This window comes from Camelus bactrianus, chromosome 19, assembly GCF_048773025.1.
Source record: "Camelus bactrianus isolate YW-2024 breed Bactrian camel chromosome 19, ASM4877302v1, whole genome shotgun sequence".
NCBI classification, from domain to species: Eukaryota; Metazoa; Chordata; class Mammalia; order Artiodactyla; family Camelidae; genus Camelus; species Camelus bactrianus.
The window spans coordinates 4,940,388-4,962,516 of record NC_133557.1 but is presented as its reverse complement, the minus strand read 5'-3'; the positions used below and the strand labels follow the sequence as shown (position 1 = coordinate 4,962,516).

General features: G+C 37.9%; 1 long non-coding RNA gene across 1 annotated transcript; it reads right to left on the bottom strand.

The window, feature by feature from the left end:
• Nucleotides 1–5,749: 5,749 nt before the first annotated feature.
• Nucleotides 5,750–21,795, bottom strand: LOC141574022 (uncharacterized). Its single transcript, XR_012500535.1, has 2 exons — nucleotides 10,477–21,795; nucleotides 5,750–9,119 (listed from the first exon to the last, which is right to left on the bottom strand). It is a non-coding gene; the product is annotated as an uncharacterized LOC141574022 (long non-coding RNA).
• Nucleotides 21,796–22,129: the final 334 nt, after the last annotated feature.

Sequence of the window (22,129 nt, the reverse complement as noted above, 5' to 3'; positions counted from 1 at the left end):
GGGAAGAGGGAGGGCAAGAATTCCCCCCTTCATGGAGTTTATACGAAGCAAGATAAATAAGCACAGATTATAACTGGTTTATAATAAGTGCTGAAAACAAAATTAAACCAGGAAGGAAATAGGAAGTGGTTAGAGGAGAGTTCAATTTTATGTATTTTTTTAAATTGAAGCATAGTCAGGGACAATGTGTCAATTTCCGGTGTCCAGCACAATGTCCCAGTCATGCATATACATGCATATATTAATTTTCATATTCTTTTTCATTAAAGGTTATGACAAGCTATTGAATATAAATCCCTGTGCTATACAGATGAAATTTGTTTTATCTGTTTTTACATACAGTAGTTAATATGTGCAAATCTCGAGAGATGAGTTCTATTTTAAATCATACTACCAGGGAAGGCCTCAGTGGGAAGGTAACACTGAGTAAAGATCTGAAGGACGAGAGATCAAGAAGGGCGTCTGGACAAGGCGCTTTCAAGGCCAAGAGAAAGTGAACAGATCCCAAGGCAGGAGCATCCTTGGAAAATCTGAGAAACAGGCAGGAAGCAACGAGTGAGTGAGATGATGGGCAACGCCAAACAGGGTCCCAATGGTTAGAAAGGGCCACATCACTTTACAGGCCATTGTAGTGTGTTTGCCCTTCATCCATGGGTGATGGGAGCCACTGGAGGGTCTGGGCAAAGTCTGACTTGCCTTTTAAAGGCTTCACTCACTATGGTTACTGTGCTGAGATTAGATTGAAGTGGGGACAAAGGTTGAAACAGGGAATTCTGTTAGAAAACTGATGTCCTGATTCACTCAGGGGATGATGGTGGGTCAGGCTAGTGTATGTACCAAGAAGCGTGGAGAGATAAAGCCAGATCCTGAACATACTTGTAGCTTGAACAGGTTTTGCTTGTAGATCAGGTGTAGAGTAAGAAAGAGAGGGTCAAAGACAATTCCAAAGTTTGAGAGCTGAGGACTGAAAGGATGACCTTGCCATTTACCAAGACGGAGAAGACAGGAAATGAAGCAGACTGGGGACAGAAATCAGAAGCCCAGTTGTGGATTTGTTAAGCTGAAACAGCCACGTGAAAATCTAAATAAAGTTAGCAGTCATCATTAACCAATGCATTTCTTCCTCACTGATCTCTCTGGCTGGGACCTCCAATGCCCTAATTCTAATCTCTATTTTCTAAGAAAAGGGATAATTACATGTGTCGGTAAAATTGCTTTGTGAAATCATAAAGTGCTGTAAAAATGTAAGTTATTACAGTTTATATGTGGAAACCCCAGGAGGATGCCATCCACCCCCAAGAAGAGCCTTTTATTTGGCCTTTGGAAAAGCAGGCTTTAGGAGACATGCAAGAATCCATAGCCCCTCAGGGTTTGAGAGCCAGAGAAGTACAAGCCGGGTTATTTGCAAGCAAATATAGTGCCTTTTCTGGAAACCTGCACAGTTTGCTAAACTTTTGGAAAATCAAACACCCACCATTAAATCATAACCTAAGGGGACATGAAGTAACAACTGACCATGCACGCCCACCTCTTCTTGCCCAAGAAGTAAAAGCATTATGTACAGCTAGAGGAAATATGAATTCAGTGGAGAATAGCTGAAACCCAGGGATTTCCTTTCTAAAGAAACCATAGTCCATTCTTTCAGTCCATCTCCCACTTCCATCCCATCTTGCAACCACCAGCTTTGCCACCAGCTCCCACCCGTCAAATCTTGGTAGAAACAGCTGCCACCACAAAAGTCATAGCTGGGCCAAGGCAGCCAGCTGGCTCTGTGATTCACAAACAAATTAACCTTGGGATTTTATTTTGAGCAAAGGGTCTTCCTAGCGTTTGTTCTTAGTGGCCATCCATATTTTCGCTCTTGCACAAACAAACACCAGCTCAGATGCCACACAAGTCTGAGCCACATTGTGGGTTTTCGGGGCCACTACCCACTACTGCTTTTTAAAATATATTCTTCTTAATCAAAAGCTTTTATCTTCTGACAGCTATTCCAGTGACCAATTTAAATGATCCGATCCACGCCTGGGGTTTCATTTCTCAAAGCGGAAGGAGTGTGAGTATCATAGTTCCATTAACGATTTAACAATCATTTCTCAAAGTGAAGGCATAGAATTAACAGATGACATAATTTGATATTTAATTTTTTTTAAGAAACCAGCAAATATATGTGTTGCAGCACAGCACCATCTACTGATCAGACAGGAAAAGAACATGGAGAGAGAAAGAGAAGACAGGAAGAGACAGGGGTAGAAAGGTGGGGAGAAAGGATGAGAAGGCAGAGAGGAAGAGAAAAAGGAAAAGAAAAAGAGAGGAAAGAGGAGAGAAAGGAAGGGAAGAGAAAGGAAAGAAGAGAAGAAAAAAGGGCTTTAGATTTCCACTAATGCAAATCCTCATTCCATACAGACAGAAACTGATCCCAGAAAGTTTTGTTGAATTTACCAAGGATGCAAAAGACTCTCAAGTTGTCTATTTATAAGAAAAATCACTTTCACATTTTCAAGATTTAAAAAACAATGATCCTGATGTGGTATTGGCGAATGAATACACATATAAATGAAAGGAACACGATAAAGAATCCAGAAATAAACCCACACATTGAGTCTACTATTTTTCTACAAAGATGGAAAGACAATTCAATAGAGAAATGATTGTATTTTCAGCAAATTGTGCAAAAACATACACAACCTCAACCCACACCTCGCACCTGATATAAAAATTAACAAAATGTGGGTTACAAATCTAAATAAAAACCACACAATTATAAAATTTCCAGAAGAAAATATGGCAGAAAATCATTGTGACCTTGGATTAGACAAAGAGCTGTTAGACATGAAACCAAAAGCACAATCATTAAAGAAAAACTTGTAAAAAGAACTCTATCAAAAATTAGGAATTTTTACTCTTTGACAGATACTTTGAAGAGAATGAAAAGACAAATCATAGACAGGGAAAAATATTGCAAGCCGTGTGTCTGATAAAGAACTTGTACCCAGAATATATATTAAGTTTGACAAAATAAACTATCAAAGTAAAAAAAATTCCAAAAATAGAAAAGCAAACAACTGAATTTAAAAATAGTCAAACAACTGCATGGACAAAATTCTCAACATCAGTAGTCAGAAAGGAAATTAAAACCACAATGAGATACCACTACACACCAATTAGAATGTCTAGAATTTTTAAATAACTGAAAAGAAGAATGAAAAGCAGTAGAAAATATTTAATATTGCTAGTGGGAGTAAAAAATGGTACAGCCATTTTGGAAGATCATTTGACAATTTCTTTTATAGCTAAATACACACTCCCCATATGACCCAGCAATCCTTCACCTAGGTATTCATCCTAGGCAATGCAAATTTATGTTTAAAATAAAAGCTGTGTGAGAATGTTCCTAGTGCCTTTATTTGTAATCACCAAATCTTAGAACAAATACACAAATGTTACTCAATAGGTAAATGGATAAACAAACCATTACACTATAATAACAGAATCCTACTCAGCAATAAAATAAAGGAACTCAGAAATGAAACAGAGGACATCCATATAGATCCTATGAATATTAAAAGGAAAATAAAGGAACATTATGACAAACTCTATGTCCACGAATTTCATAACCTAGATGAAATGGAGTAAATTCTTTGAAGGCACAATTTACCAAAACTCACACAAGGAGAAACGGAGAATCTCAATAGGCTCATGTCTATTAAAGAAAATAAATCAATAATTAATAACTTTCCAAAGCAGAAAGCATCAGGCGCAGAAGGTTTCACTGGTGAATTCTGCCACACAGTTAAGGAAGAAATTATAACCAATATTCTACAATCTCTTCCAGAGTATAGAAGCAGAGGGAATAATTCCTAACTCATTTTATGAGGCCAGCATCACCTTATTACCAAAACCAGAAAAAGAGACTGTAGGAAAAGAAAACTACAGATCAATGTCTTTCATGAGTACAGAGGGAAAAAGTCTCAATGAAACATTAGCAAATCAAACCCAATAATGTATAAAAAGAATTATACACCATGACCAAGTGGAATTTATCCCAGATATGAAAGGCTAGTTTAATATTTGAAAATCAACTAATGTAATACACCACATCAACAGACTAAAAAAGAAAAACCACACCAACAAATGCAGAAAAAGCATTTGACAAAATCCAATGCTTTTTTATGATAATATACAAAAGTCAATTGCTTTTCTACATACCATCAATGAAGAAGTGGAATTTGAAATTAAAAACATACCGTTTGCATTAGCACCTCAAAAATGAAATGCTTAAGTATAAATCTAACAAAATGTGTACAAGTCTACATGAGGAAAATTATAAAACTCTGATGAACAAAGGAGAACTGAATAAAAGGGGAGACACTCCATGTTTATGGGTAGGAAGACTCAATATTGTCAAGGTCCTGGTTCTTCCAAACTTGGCCTACAGATTTAATTCAATTCCAATCAGAATCCTAGCAAGTTAACTTCACAGATATTGACAGAATGACTCTAAAGTTTACATGGAGAGGCAAAGACCCAGAATAGCCAATACTATATTGAAGGAAAAGAACAAAGTTGGAAGACGGGCATTACCAGACTTCAAAATTTACCATAAAGCAGGAATAATCAAGATTGTGTGGTGTTGGTGGAAAAAAAAAAATAGAGAAATAAATCAATAGAACAAAATAGAGAACCCAGAAATACATTCACACAAATTTAATCAACTGATCTTTGACAAAAGAGCAAAGGCAATACGATGGAGCAAATATCATCTCTTCAACAAATGGTGCAACTAAACATCTGAACATCTATATTAAAATTTAAATGAAAAAAGAACCTAGACAGAAATATTGCACCCTTCACAAAAATTAACTCATAATGAATCACAGACTTAAATATAAAAACAAAACTATGAAACTCCTAAAAGATAACATAGGAGAAAATCTAGATGACTTTGGGAAAGGCAATGACTTTTCAGATAAAACATCAATGACTCGATGCATGAAAGAAGTAATTACTCAGTTAGGCTTCATTAAAATTAAAAACTGCTTTCCGAAAGACAATGTTCAGAAAATGAGAAGACAAGAGAGGGATGGGGAAAACGTATTTGCAAAAGGCACATCTGATAATGGACTCTTATCCAAAATATACAAGAAGTCTTAGAATTCAACAGTGAGAAAATGAACAACCAAACAAGTGAATAAATAATGAAGAAGAAAACGAACTAGATTAAAAAGTGGCCAAAGACCTTAATAGATGCCTCACCAGAGAAGACATCCATACATACGACAAAAGGTATATGAGAAGGTGATCCACACCATATGTCATCATGGAAAAAGAAATTAAAACAACGAGATACCTCTACATACTTACTAGCATGCCAACATCTGAAACACTGACAACACCAAATGCTGACAAAGTTGTGAAGCAATAGGTATTCTCATTCACTGATGGCGGGAAGGAAAAATGGTGCAGCCACTTTGGAAGATACTTTGTTGGACTTTTACAAAACAAAATATATTCTTCCCATATGATACAGCCATAATGTTCTTTGGTATTTGCCCAAAGAAGCTGAAGACTTATGTCCACTCAAAAATTTGTACCTGGATGTTTATAGCAGCTTTATTCTTAAATGCCCAAACATGAAAGCAATCAAAATGTCCTTCAGTGGGTGAGTGAATAAATAAACTGTGATACAGTCAGACAATCAAATATTATTCAGCACTTAAAAAAAAAGTGAACTCGTAAGCCATCAAAAGACATGAAATACTTTTAATGTACAGTCACTAAGTGAAAAAAAAACAATCTGAATAGGCTACATACTGTATGATTCCAACGAAATGACACTCTGGAAAAGGAAAAACTATGAATACAGTAAAAGATTGGTGGTTGCCAAGGAATGGGGTGGGGAGGATTATTAGGGGAGCAAAAAGGATTTTTAGGGCAATGAAAATACTCTACATCATACCATAATGATGGACACACATCATTATGCATTTACCAAAGCCCACAGACCATACAACACCAAGAGTGAACCATAACGTAAACTTTAGGTGATTATGATGTGTCAGCGTAGGTTCATCAGTTTCAGCAAATGTACCACGCTGGTGGGGATGCTGATAGTTGGGGAGGCTACGTATGTGTGAGGCAAGGGGTATATGGGATATCTCCATGTCTTCCTCTTAATGTTGCTATGGACCTAAAACTTATCTAAAAAAAGAAAATAAAGTCTTTTTAAAAAATACTAGAAGAAAAATCCTAGAGAATTTTTCAAACATGGGACACCCCGGGGTAGGGGGGAGAGAACAATAAAGAAACTACTGATTTACCTAACAACATGTATGAATCTCAAATGCTTTATGTTATGTGAAATGAACCAGTATCAAATGACTGCCTACTGCACTATTCCATTTAATGATAGTCCGGAATAGAGAAAACTATAGGGGCAGAAAATGTATCAGTGGTTGCTGGGGTAGGAAGAGAGAGTGAGTACAAAAGGATACAGGGGACTTTGGGGGGGGGGGCGGTGAGGAAATTAGTTCATACCTTGATTGAGCTGGCAATTACACTACTGTACATATTTGCCCCAACTCTCAGAACTGTACAATAGAGAGAGTGGATTTTACTGTATGGAAATGATACCTTAAGTTAAAAATGTAAAAATTAATTAACCTTAGTCTAATAGGTGACTTTTATTGAAAAAAAATGGAATTAAAAGTATTTTCTACCCTCACACACTGTTTAAACAATTTATTCTTAAAAGAAAGCACTTGCCAAATAAAAACTCATCCTGGCGCCTGTCTAAAATACCCTACATTTAAAAACAGGAGAATCTGAATTGGTAAGGTTTTGGTGTAACATGAACAGCTACATATCAACCACATTCTAATCATCAAAATTTATTATACAGAGTGAAATCTACTGGCATCTAATGAAATCTTTGACTACACTTTTAGCCTGAATGTGGGAAATGCCTTAAGAAATTCTTTCTGGTAGCTTACACTATACAAATAAATGAATACGTAGTTCTGAATGCTGCCCCTTTCTTTTCAAGCTTCAGATTACCTCTTATCGGCCTTCTTAAAGCCATATATTTGTTCTTACAACCCAGGTGACTTCTCAGCCCCCAAGAGAAGAGTTCAAAGGTAGCCACCTATATAGGCAGGACATTTATTGTATTGGGTTTATGATGCCCGAGAGTAAGAGGCAATGAAAGGAAGACAGGGAGGAGGGAGGAAAAAGACATTAAAACCCTCCCAACATCGAAGGCCATTCACTTCATTAGTGGTTTGATCACTGCTCCTCTTTGGATCTTTCATCCACCTACATGATTCTTGGGCTACAAAAAATTCATTTATTTAACAATTATTTCTCATACGACTGTTATATAAGCTATGGTGCTAAAAACGAACTTGGGTTATAGTGACAAACAGAAATACAAAGAACTTGTCTTAAGACAGCTACCATCTTTGGGAGGATGCAGACACATTAAGTCCAAAATCATGGCACCACAGGATCAGAGCTGTCATGGAATCCGAGGAGTACAAGGCAGGAAGGCAGATTCCTCAAAGCAGGGCTCCAAACCAGGGAGGTGTGCTTAGTAAGGAAAAGAAAATAAATGAAGGCTGGGACATTAACCGTTCTGATGCCTATTAACCAGGTGGATTGGGGAATACGGGTAGAAAGAAACCAGTAATAGCAAAGCCCTGAAGGATTACAAGTCTGTAACTTTATATAATCGTGTAATTAAAGCTTTGCCAGGTGAAAACAAATACACTTAGAAAATATAAAGACTCAATAAAACTTTTTAAAAATTTCAAATTTCTGCTTAATTGATTTGTAGATATCTAACTGAATAACTCAATGGATGCTAAGTGGAAACAGAGGGAACAAATCTAATGTAGACAGAATCCTATCCCCAAATAATATCATTAATTTATCTTTAATTGGGGCAAATATTTTGGCATGAGGGTGACTTTTATGCTAATCAACCAGATTCTCACCGGACATTGTCAATTGCATAAAAGGCAACGTGCAGTTGTCAGCCTCACCCTTTCTAGTTCTGAAGCTCTGGGCACATGGGGGTAGAGTCTGACCAGACTGATTTCTGATAGACATCATTTTAGAAAAGGTCATCTCTTACTTTGTATGCATTTCCTGCAACACAAATGCCTTGCACATTTAATCCTGCCATCTCTTTGCATAGAAGCTTACAACTCGTAGAAAAAAAATGTTCACTTATCTAACAAATCTTTATCTGGTGAACACAATATGCCATGACCCAGAATCCTCATTTGTGTTATGCATTCGAGTAATTGGTCACATTGGTCGTATAAAAGTCTGAAGATACACATAAAATCACTTACTTAACCAGTGGCTTAAATGCTTAGGTAAGCTCTCCTTCAAACCTCAAAACCAATAGTAAAATGAGGGCTAAAATGTCACAAACCTAAGCCATATTTTTCATCTGCACCAATTTTTTACTGTAGAGTTTCAATAAATATTATTCTTTTAGCATGCCATAAATTCACTTCTCTATAGCTTCAAGAGCTTGGTCATAGTTTTATGGTTCTCAGTTTTAGTGAATTTGTCCATACTCAACCATCAATCTTTGCCCTTCCATAATATTCATAATAAATAACTCAGAAATAGCACCCCTTTAGTTTTTTTCTGGATAACATGCTTTTATTACTTCCCATCCCTCTCCTTATTTTAGGCCTCATTCTACCCCTATTATCCAAAGAGCATTCTGATGTTTCATTGTGGTGGGAACTTAGCAAAAGGTAAGGGGACCCTTAGCTGAAAATTAAGATCAAATAGCAACTTGAACTGACATTCAGAAAGAGTTTAAGGATTACCAAGAAGCTGGCACCTTGGCTGTTTTCTCAATGAACTGAGCAATGGTGAAAATCTTTGCATATAATGAAAATTCTAATATTATACCAGGTGCGTTTACAGCTATTTAGCAGGAAACCATTTCTTTGAATCTCTGTTTCTCCTAAGCAGTGATACAGATGGGCTGTCCGCGACCTCATCCTCTCACGTGGATACGGTGTTGCTGCAGGCAGAAGGAAGCACTCCTATAACAGATCCCCTGGGTGGGCCTGCTTTATAAGAGTCTCCAAAAGCTGAGAAAAACAGGGAAAGAACCAAGTGTGAAATTTGAGGCAGCTATCACTGACAACAAACAGAATTAAAAGCACACACCTTTGACCAAGTATATCTGCCCAAGCTAGTAAACTGACCAACTTCTCCCTAACTCTTTTTTATTTTTATAAACCAAGAGAGGGACACAAGAAGAAAAAAAAACTGACTCTAATTTGGAACCCAAGAAAGGCAGGGGTGGGTTGGAGGGGTGGGTAGGTAAATTTTGCAGATTATTCATTATTAACTTTGGGCAGTTATTGTTAATTCTTAGAAGTTAAATCAAAAAAACTACAGGACTCCATGGATCTTGGGCATGGATCTTGGGAGTGTTCACCCTCTGTCCTCACCTCATGCATGTGATGCACTTTCACAATCAAACATCACAGCATCATGGGAAGCCACACGTTGAAGGAGACACACTGACGAAGGGGAATTGCTTACTGTGTCCTACCCAAATGGTATCTATAGATATTTTGTTCAAGTTTCCTCTGTACATTTCTAACTTGTGGGTTGGTACCCGATTTCATTCAAGTGTTAGTACTCTCGTCATAAAATCTGCTTGTACGTCCTGACTAGTGCTAAACTTACACGCTGGAGCCATTAAGTCCCACTGTGATGTAGAACTTTATGTGGAGGATGAAATAAATACCTGACCTGAAATTCCAGCCCTCGATCCTACATCTAAAGTGATATCCAGTTGTTGCTTAGAGAGCTGGTTATAGGAAGTGACTACTGTAGGGGAGACATCTGAGCTCCATCCAAAGGTCCTTGAATTCCCTATGCCGTGTCTACATGCTGATCCACCCACAAGCCTTGGTGGCCTTGCTTCCTGTGGCTTGCACCTGTGACTTCCTGCAGAAGGCTGACCTTGGACTACTAGAGCCACTTTGCTGCCCAGAGAGCCAGAGGAATCTGGGAGTTTACATCTTCCAAGAGTGACCAACCAGCCCACTTTGCTGGAGACTGAAGGATCTCCTAAGGTGTGGAATTTTCAGTGCTAAAAGCAGGACAGTCCCAGACAAGCTGAGATGGTTGGTCACCCACATCACCTCCCATCACCCACTAGTGGGCAGGCCTTTGCCAACATCTGACTAGTGCAGGAGGAAAGTCCAATTCCCTTATCTCAAGTTGGGACAAACAGTCAAATACAATTAATGCTCCAAAGCTCCTTTCAGAATCCAGCTGAGGCTGGAATTTCCCTTTCTTGACATCTCCCCTTCTGTATCTTATTCCCCCTCCGCCACTTCCCCATGTCTCCTGGAAGCATGTAATGAATCATCTGCACAGCATCCCCATCTCAGCGAAACACTCCTGGATACCCCCACCGAAGGCACCTGCCTTTGCCTGAGTGTGAGAACGTAACAGGATGGGCCTGCCTGCCATTGAAATCCACAAGGTGGTCACAAATGTCATCTTAGCCAAAGTTTTGAGCTTCTTCTCCTGAACTAGAATTGATGATAGGGTTATGAGCAGGTGGAAAAATCTTCTCATCTTGGCAAGTTTCCTTTTCTTGTTTCCATTGCTTTGGTCAACTTGGAGGTGGTCAAGATGGCAAAAATGGCAGCCAGAGATAAAGGTGGCTCTGATGGGCAAAGAACAGTTAAAAGGAGAGAGAACTTAAATAATAAGCCCCAGGTGATTAAGATTTGATTCTTTCTTTTAATTGAACTATAGGCAGTTTATACTGTTTTGTTAATTTCTGGTGTAGAGCATAGTGTGTGTGTGTGTGTGTGTGTGTGTGTGTGTGTATATATAAAATATATATAAAATAATTTGCTCTACTAGGATACTAGAAGAGTTATGTAATTCTATTATTTATACATACTTAACAATATTTTTCTGAAACTTTAACTCTGCAAAATATTCACCTGGCCTGGAACTGTCCTTTTTTTGTGCTGAAAAGCTCTCCTTCACTGACTTACTCTCTGTTCGAACCATTGAAGTTACCCTACGTTGAGCAATTTGCAATAATTTACCAAGGGAAAAAAAAAGAAAAAAAACCAATACTAAGGTCGCTCTATATCCTGTGTGTTTGATTTAAGGAGAAGGGTTTCCCTTTCAGGACCCCATGAATGTACAAGGTTCAAACAAAGTGCGGGGCGCTAATGAACAGACTGTGTTTTCCTGTGCCAGGGCCCCGAACAGAATGACTTCATTCAGGGCTTACTGCTCGCGCATGGAAAGTGTTGGTAAAAAATCCCACAGAGTTCAGACGACCTTTTCCTAGCTTTCGTTTTTTTTTCCCCTGTTTGTCTTTCGGGTCCGAGCCAGGGATAACATAAATATTCATCAGCTGATATTTGCAGTAGCTGTGAAGTTATGAATGAGGCCATGCGGTTGCCCTCCCGGCCCATCGACAGAATGGCAGATTCTCCACTCAGCTCCCAGCCAAAGGACACTTTCCGAAATCCCCGAAGTGTACGAGTAGGCTTTTCAAACTCAGTCCTTTTTTTTTTTCTTTCTTTCCTTTAATGCTCAAAGCAGAAATGCTGTCTGCTTAATGTTTACCCTGGGATTATAGAAGAAGAAAAAGAAAAACATTACTTTGCCAAGCTTGAAACTTTCAGATGCCTTGACATAAAGGGGAAATGTGTTAGTAGCTCAAAATATTGGTAGCATAGATCAATGGTTATGATGGTTGCAGATTTTCTTTTCTTTTTTCTTTCTTTTTTTTTTTCTTTTGACATGACAGACAGATACTTGAGGCATTTATTGTGTGAAGAAGGGGGCAAATAATCACAGCTTTGATCTGTTTCTGCTGTTTTGTTAGTCACCTGGACAGGTGCTGGAGGGAGATGTTGGAAAACACTTTTGAATAAAAGACAACTTCAAATAGGTCTTCGATGCTGAGATATAAAGACATAAAAACTGAACCTGTCATGTAGCCTGGGATGGAGCTGGTCATCTTGTAATCCAGATTTCTCACAAATTAGCTCTTTAGAATGTGGAATTTTTGTTGAAATTTCCAGATCCTCTCACCCAAATAAAAGCTAAGTAGAAAGAAAATTGTAAATGGAAACAAGAGACTGGATGGTAGTAAATAAAGAATTGATGAATCAGTCTCCAATGGCTAATAAATATAAATAAAATATGTTTTTATAGATACAGGATAAATGTTGTCATTGTACAATATTCTCTTTTTGATCTTGCCTGTCAGTGTGTTTCATTCAAAACCGAACATCTGGTCTGTCCTTGTCTCTGCAGAAATGTTACCTACATGTATGAGTTAGCAGGGTAATCCTAGGACATTAGGATCATTTTTAAGAAGTGTTACTCCAAGAGCCATACTTGGAAGAATCTACTGGGGAATGTACTCTATTTCTGAATTTTAAATAACAATTGCAGATCAAAATTTCCTATAATCACTGCTCTGTAGGTTTCTGGGTTCAGCCATCTTGGGTAAGATGACATATCTGACAGTGGAAATAATTGTCTAAACCACCAAACCATAGAGACGGAAGATAGGAGAGCAGGAACTCAGGTGTTCCAACAGGGACCAGGTCCCAGCCTGGCGAGAAATCTAACTGGAACAGATACTCATGGCTGGATCCCATTTCTGTCTTCATCCTGGAGTCTAGCCTAGCCAGGGCCAGACTGGGAGCCAGAGGCAAGTGCTCAACTGTATTCTCCCTGGCTCCAGCCCTCCCAGAATAAGGCCTGATGAAGAGCTGTTGGAGAGAGTCAAAGGCAATGACCTTCTGCAGGAAAAACTAGACATTAGACAGGACTGATAGATTGGCATACATATCCAGAGACATTTGGGGAGGCCAGATGAGTTAGAGCAGGGCAGAAAAGCATTTCTTCTCCCCCTCCTCCTTTCCCAGGACTGAGCACTCCTGATCTGGAAGTAGCAGAGGGGAGACTCCATTGTTGATCCCTCTCTATGAAACTCTTTTTCAAAGCACATCCATCACAATGTCGAAAAGAACTCCAATTAGAAACTCATTACTCTTCTGTTATCAGGGAATAAGGTACCCTGATTCAATAATGGCCTGTAAAATCTTGTGTACTTATGATTCTATATGTTGATCTTAGGCACAAGCAACTGAAGATTTTTGTTTCTTTTTACATTTCTTTGTTTTTAAAGGTCTATTTACATATTAAAAACCACTTCCTGGGATCTGGCCTTTCTTTCATTCCTCTGGCTTCTCCAAGAACACTGCATGTTTCCCACCAAGACCTCATCTGTTTAAGTGCACAGCTAGAATTTTCAACAGTGCTAGAGAACTTCGGATCAGTCAAGGCATATCACAAGTACAGTTCCTATTGTTCCATCAAAATGGCCCACATGATTTATCATCAAACTGGGAGACTTTGGGAGTAAATAGGACACTGACACTGGGAGAGGAATGAATATAAAACTGGGACTGTTGTGGGCAAACAGGTTGATTCTCTCTACTTTGCTTCTGAGAAACAACTTGGTGGATGCTGGATATCCAACTGTTGGTTCTCTCTACTGACGTATGCTCACCTCCTAATAGTAGGATCAAGATAATTAATCTACAGACAACTTCCATGGGCTCAGTGTCCACAAATGTTAGAGAGGAACACCTCGGTAGAACAGTAACTTCAACACACTGGTTTTGGCTTTAGGGTTTCGTGACACCAGCTGATTTCCAACTTCTCTGCGGTGAATGCCTTTCACTGTTTGGTGAACTTGATAAGCCTCTGTACCACTCTTGTTTCATACAGCTCCTTCCACATTGCAATGTGAAAATACAGTTGTACCATGTCAAAGTTCATAATTTTTTGAAGTAATAGTTACCTGAACTCTACAGATGCTGTTTAAACTGATGTGGAGTATTCTGAGAAGAATTTGCATTAAACAAGGTTTTTTAAAAAAATTTCTTGCCATGTACTTTGATTTATTTTGTTATTAAAACTTCATCAATTATCTCCAGCTCAGGTACTATTGGCTGGCTGATTCTTCTGGGTCAGTTTCCCAAACTAAAGATGAAAGGGCTGATTTTTAGAATTTCTCATTGCATTCCTTAGAACTTCAGTTCCGTATTATAGTAATTGTAGACATACTCAAATATTTATGGAAAATACCTAGTTTAACAAAGGTAATTAGATTTCTTTAATATAAGACTTCAGCTACATTAATAGGCAGATATGTTTTATCAAACCACAAGATTTAACTTTAAATGTACATGGTTAATTTGTGCACTTCAATAGTCAAGCAGGGGAGAAGCTAAATTTGCAAGAACACACTGGCCTTGGGATAACATGTTAAACTTCCATCAAACATTCTGTGGTCTGAAGCTGACAGTGTGTTTCTGGATCACTGATACGTGGTCAAGCAAAGAAAGTAAGACACTACTCACTGTGGGATTCCGGACAATTCCCTGGCCAGCTTCAAATTTCCCAGTTGCCAAGTGATGCTGAACTCTTCAGGTGTTATAAGATTAAGGTCAAAGAACCCATGTGTTTCCTAAGTTTCTTTTTTTTTAATGAAAATATGAACAGAAAACATTAGTTAATTTGTAAGGAGGCCCACAAAGTGAGCACACACACATAGAAAAAAATATAGAGTGCCAAGTTAAATTTGAGTATCAGATAAGTATTTTTTTAGGATGAGTGTGTCCCAAATATTGTATGGGATACACTAAAAAAAAAAAATTTGTTGTTCCTACAGGGAACACCTATTGTTTTGTTACCCCCACCCCAAATTTCTTACTCTAGAAGCAACAGTGCCCCTTCTCTTCCCTCTTTCCACACCACAATATTTAGGATTTAACGTAGTCCTATATTTATATTGTACCTCTTCTCCCTGACCATGTTTGATTGGTCAAGGGGTACGCAAGCAACTCAGAGTTCGGCTGTCAGATAGCCTTGAACTGGAGCTGGAACAAGCACGTGAATTCTTGGTGGCAGAGCCAGGAGATATGAATCAAGAGAGCTGTGTGTGACTTACTAAGTTGAGGTTGCTAGCAAGAAAGCTAAAATTCTGCGAGAACCAAAGGGGGAATAAAGCAAAATGAGTCCTTGATACTTTCAAATTCTTTGACCCAGGTTTCCCAAGACCCAACCTCATTCATGTTCTTCCTGAGGCTTGGTGGTGAGACACGTCCTGTGATTTAATGAGATACTAAAAACCCCTCCTATTGCTTGATCCAATTCAAGTTGTGTCTTGCTCTTTTCAACAAAGCATCAGGAGTCATAAAACCTCAGTGGGACATTGTTTAGGATGCCTAAACAAGTATCAATTTTCTCAGAAGGACTAAAGAAGTATTAATTACTTGACACTTTTTAAGGAGTAACTATTGCAAAATTGATGTGTGATGTACCCACATCATCCAACTTGTATGGCCAAGACCCCCTTATTCAGGGGTCTTGGACAGGGATCTTAGGGTTTGCCCATAGGAAACATGTAAGTAGCATTTGGCCATGTAATCTGACATATTCCGAGCAACTCTAAAATTCCCTGACTTTGTGGCATTTCAACAATTTATCAATCTCAATTTGGTAGCCTTTTGCTACAGAAATGTAATCAAAGACATTTTTAAATGATGAAATATATCCTTGAGGAAATTATACTTCTTAATATTTTAATCACATGCCTTTTTACTTCTGTTTGGAAAATCGAACTCAATTTTACAATAGCAATTTAGGATTATAAAATACTCATGTATAAAATCAGAATTCTTAGAATTTTCCATTGAATAGTGTGATTTTAAATTTTCTTAATGGAATGCTTTAAGTATTTGCTCTGTTTTGATGCCAAGTATAGAATGTTCGAGTTGGTTCTAAAATTTTTTTCCATAGTATCCCTGATAAGTTTTCATTAATTAATTTAACAAATATTTATTGAATAACTACACTTTTTCATATAAGATGCTGGTAATACAGCAAAAAACAAGACAGATTCCTTGCCTTCACGGACATGACAATCCAGCTTCTAGATCCATGTCCTCATTAATTTTTTCTTTATTGGTATTTGTTTTGTCCTTAGGACAACATGGTGTAAGTTTACGCATATGTTGACTTAACAGCATGTAAGAGAGTAAAGGTCATCACATGTCACCTTCACTTCAGTGACTTGATTTTCAGGCTTCTTTACCATGCTGTGTGCTCTCCACATGGCACCAATTAAAAGTTTTTAAAGAATAGTACATTTTAGTAACTGATATATTATTATGTGATAGCCAGTGACAAATGTAATTATTCATGACTGAGCTGCTTCAACAGAGCAGACAAGGTCTGATCGTGAGTGTTTTTCAACAGGATCTGATATTTCTCAGTTTCATTCTTAACCTTGGGTTTGGTGGAAGCAAGACTATAAATGAATCTAGAATGGGAAATCACCTTGGCTCTGATATTGGATCAAAATACTTAGAATACTTAATTTATGTTATGTTTCTGGATGAGTGTCAAAAGCCCCAATGGATAAGCAGTACATAAAATAAATTGAAATGAAAAGATGGATTCTTACTAGATACCTTTACTTTGTTGCTGCTGTTCTTCTAGTTCTATCATCTCTCACCTCCCTCTCTCCCACAAAGTCAAAAAATTGGAAGACCACGTGAACCTCCATCATCAGGAAGATTTGGGTAAGCGACAAGAATATAAACTTTCATGAAAATTTTTAGAGGCTAATATTTGTAATTAATGCATCATATATCTTTTCAAATTAACTTTCTAAAAATATATGTTCTACTTTTTACTTACCTGAAGACTTGGAAGAACTTTGGAAGTACGAGTGTTAACAGAGAGGATATTTAGTAGAGTAGGAAGAGGTTCTCATTCTTGAACTCCTGGAAGGAGGCATCTCACAGGGGGAGGCAGTTTGGGCATTACCCTCCCATGCCCTCTTAACCACTCCCTTCCTGAGAAAAGGCCAACAACTGTGGGGAGTGTCTCGCTTTCCAAAGATCTTTCTTTCTGTGTTTATTTGCTTGTCCTTGCATCATTTTCTCCATCATTTGCCTGCCCAATAAAGGATGGACAAGAAATGGCCAAAGACTTGAAAGCCAATCAAATCATTCTGGATAAATTGTTAACAGACCTGGAAGAAGATTAGCCAAGAAACGTTTAGCTAAAATAAGGTTTGGGGGGAAATCTGTGGATTTCATTTAGATCATGTTTACATGACAACAAAGCATCTGGTCAGCTTAGTGGAAAGTAGGCGAATTGTTTATGTGGTTGTGTAGACAAAACCACCAGTCAATCCAATGGTTGCATTTTCAAATTTATGAATTCTGGCTTTCATATAAACTGCCCTGCCCATAATCATGAATATTTAACTGTTGCATAAATTAATGTTTTTTCTTCTTTTTCTGGTAGATTAACAGTTTACTAATGCTGAAGTCGTCAAGTATTTTTGTTGGTTTGTTGTGTTGTTGCATTTTTTTTTCATAGATATGTGATTGGGAATGTTGGAAACAGTGAACTTTAACTTTATTCAGTTAGATTATTAAAGAATTCTTTGAAAGAGTTTCTTCCTGACTGCTTTTTTAGTGCATTTTTTTTTAAAATCACTACTTAAATTTCCACACCATGACAGACATTATATTAAATAACTTTTTCAGAAACTCTCAAAAAAAACTGGAGTGGTATCGCTCATTAATATTTAAACTAGACAGCATGGTTATAATAACTAATATTAAAACCAAAAATATATTCTTGACTAGGGTGAAACTATTGCCTACTATTATCCAGAAACTTTTAAAAAATCTGAGAGGTTTGCTCATTAATATTAAAACCATATAACATGGTATCAACAATAAAGGAAAATCTGAACCAGAAGTGTGTTCTTGACTTGGGCAATGCTACTTGTTCATATGGTAAAGGAATCTGTGCTGCTGGATCAAAGAGATGCCAAAGTTCCTTAGAGAAAGGCTCTTTATTGTGCCAGCTGGCTATTTAGGGTACAGGATTTTGTCTACTCAAAAGGACATATTTCACTATGTCTAACAAACTTGGCTCACACTTTTCAGATTTTCAAGATGTCAGCCGTTATACTACATACCATGTATTCTTATTACAATCGTTTACACAATAGCTTACACATACATCATTTCTTAGTTTAAGAGGCCATCACTCTTCATTATTACATACTATAGATTAATGATATTACTCTCACACCTAAAGGATGAAAGTTAAAGTTCAGGATTATTTTCTCAAGATGATGTGTTCATTCAGTGGCTAGTCCAAGCCAGGAACTCAAGACTTCAGACAAAATTTCTGGGCTCTTTCCAGGAAGCCATAAATGAAAAGATTAATAAGAAAAACAAACAGACAAACAAACAAAACCAAAGCTGCTTTAGATCAGTATAGTATTTTTCTCCAAATAATTTTAAACATTATTACATGTATTACTGCAAGGAATGTGCCCACAATACAGATAAGAGCTGCTGTAACATTTTAGTTTTCAAATTGGAGAGCTATGTTGAAAAAATTTTATGTGGCTTGCCCAGGGTAACCGTGTAGCAAGGCTGGTGTTAAGTCTGTTGGATAAAGTCTCTCCTCTGCCTAAAATTGTTCTGCATATTTAGATCTGTGCTATCCCATACTATACCAACTGGCCACATGTGACTACTTACATTAAGAATAATTAGAATTAAATCAAGTGAAGCCTTCAATACTGGGCACATTTCAAGTGCCCAATAGCCATATATACAGCAGATATTAGCTGCTATATTAGAAGGCACAGACAGACACCAGTTTCATGATCACAAAACATTCATGGGACAGTGCTGGTCTGGATAATAAGAATCTTTAAATGCTTGTTTTAATAGAATAAATTAAAAATGTATAATAAGCACTGATATTACTATTATTAGAACATTGTTAGTAAAGCAAACATAGGAAAATGGAGGGCAATGTTAATAATATGTTAATAATGGTTATGAGATATATGCTGGTTAAGTTGGGCTTTTTTCATATCTAAATTAAAATGAAAACAGTGTGCTAGGCATGGTTCTGTTTTTAAATTGTGGGCCATGTGACATGTAGCATTACCTCAGCTGAAGGCATTGAAATTCAAAGATAAAAAATACATCTCACCACTCTGCGCCCTCATTTCACAGCTGAGACTCTCAGGGTCCTAAGGTTAAATAATGTTTCACGTGGACAGTCACTCAGCTCTTCGGGGTCTTAACCCGGTGCTTTGGGGTGGGCTGGCCTTGACCTTCAATTAGCAAAGTTGGTACTAAAGCCCTAGCATATCATGTGAAGCATAGCACTACCAACCACGTTAGCTGGAAGACTCCGCCTGCTAGAAACAGACTCAGGAGTCTGACTATCCTGGAAAACAAATCAGCTTTAAAGATAGATGATCTAACCAGAGAACACAGGTGGGAAACCACGCCAGAACCTTTTTCCCAATGGGGCTGAAGCAAATGAACAAACAAAATCAAATTTATTGCTCACTGGAATTCCAGCCCTTGTTTTGGCATCATTCAGGGTAACAGGATTCTTGGTTTACAGAAGATGCTGGAAAATTTTCAGTTGAACCTATGCTTACTATCTGAAATGATATTCAGAAAAATATCAGTAGGAAAACAGATAACCAGATAAAAATAAGCATTTCTTATTTCCCCCAAATATCTCTGGGCAACCACATTAGGGAGGAAAGAAGATACAGATTGCTCAAGTTAGACTTGGATACTGACAGGAAATTGCATCTTTTTAAACAGATAAGATTCCCCACCACATAAACACACAATAATACTCTTCTACCATTTGTGTTAACATTTGTATTACCTAAAATAAATCTTATCCTGATGTTCTTCTATAATTGGTATGCAACGGAGCACACATTGAAGCAAATATAGTTCAGAAAGCATCCTCTATCTTTATGTTGTAAGAAACCTTCAGATGTTCCTAACCAGACAAACTTTATTTTGTTGCTATGCAACGGACATGCAATACAGTCCATCAGACAATAAATAAATTATGAATTTTACAATGAAAGGTCTTTTCTCCCTGTTTGAGAACAAGCCACAACTTCCTTTCATGCTATACTAATCCGCCACAGCCCTCTAAAGCTGTTTCACAAACGCTAATGTTTTGGCAAGATAAACAAATGAATGAATAATACCTCAATGACACAGATACAGTTTGCAAACTGCACACTCAGGAACCAGTACTGTTTGATTCATTCCTGCAGGCCTGGGATCCTGGACTCCCCAAGCCTGGTGGAGAGGAGGAAGTTTATTTCACATCCACATTCTTCCAGGTAGCATAACATAAGCAAGCTTAAACAAAAGAGATTCTGATGAACTCCGTTAGTGGGCATCCATCACTGCTGCACATCTCACGCATGATTCTGTGGAGGGACATGAGAGTGATTTTCACCACAAAGGAAGCATCTGTGAGGACAAGATGTTACAGGCGCTGAGAAATTGTGACTCATGGGCCATGACCCAAGTCTAACATGACCTGCTCAATGTTGAAAATGTTATATATTTGCCAACATTGAAAAATCTTCACATAACAATGTAGATGTCCAGCTTTTCTTGAAAAAAAAAATCTGAAAATAACACTGAACTTGCATTTTCACTAAAATCAGTTGGAACCAGCTTCCGGCAGAAGAACCGCGAACAACCCAAACACACAACATGAGGAGAATGAATCGATACATTACGGCGTGTTCATGCACTGGATCCCTACAGAGCAGTAAACAGAGCTAATGACTGACAGGCTCAACAGTGTGAATGAACTTCAGACAAAACCAAAAACAGCAGTATGTATGGTGTGGTTCCACTTCTATGAAGAGCAGCCATGGGTGATGGAAATTAGCATAAGGTGGCTTCTGGTAGAGGCGATACTTTGGGGATGATGTTTTGAAAAGTTCCAAATCTTGATCTGGGTGGTAGTGGTCACGTGGGTGTATGTGTAAAATGCCACCACCTGTGACAAATGTGCACACTGAACACACAGCACTGTAAGTACTTTGTGCTTCAATAAGAAATCAGTTTCAACAAGAAGAAGCAGCTGGCTGAGAAGTGACCTTTTTTAGGTGGGTCCGTGCCCAACAGCTGGCTCATTACATGACCTGCTTAGCAAATCAGACTTGATGCTCCTTGCTCTAGACTTGACCGGTGGTTCTCAAAGTGTGATGCCTGGAAGAGCAGCACCAGCCTCACCTGGGAGCTCATCAGAAATGCAGATTCCCAGGCCCCACCTCAGACCTGCTGAATCCAAGGCTATGGGTGTGGGCCCCATAGCCTCCAGGTGATTATGACACTCTCTCCAGTTTGAGGAGCCCTTCTTTGGGGCATCAGATACACTAAACATACAAGAAAAGCAGACTTGGCCTATATTAAACTACGTGTTTCCTATTACATATTTTAAGAAACTCAGGAACAGAAAAATCAGTTGTCTTCCTCAAAGAACTTCTTTCAAGTTCAAGTGAGAAAATCCTTAGAAACAGATATCCACCCAACACATCCCATTCCTGTCTCAGACGTCAGGAGGTTTTGGTTTTACCATTCTTACAACTGGACTGGAGACACTCAAAAAAAAAATGTAAAAACAACTTCGTATCTTTCTGATTATGCAAAGAACATACATCATAAAGCATTCAACTACATTACAACTCTGAAGAAAATACATTACAACTCTGAAGAAAATCTGCATTCAAGGAGGTAGCATGGGGGTCATAAATGTGTCTAGAAAGTTACCAATTAAGACCACTAACCCCCATTCTCATAAAACTTACTTAAAACACCATGTGTGGACCTCCATTTGCTGGGGAAGTTATCAGGTTTTCAGCAACCACATACGAGGATGGAGCCAAAGTGGACCTTCTTTGCTAACAGCAGGTGCACCCCTGAATCAGTTGGAGGGATCCAAGAGGTACTTACTGTTAATTGAGATTAATAGTAATTGGAAAAGTACAAAACAGTTATAGAATATGACAGTAATATTCCTTCTTGGTAGTTGGAGAAAAACTTAAGGGATAACTCTTCCTTTTTAATCAGACTAAATGATTCTTCTTTATCAGACCTAGATATAATGATACAATTTCAGAAAGAAAGATCTA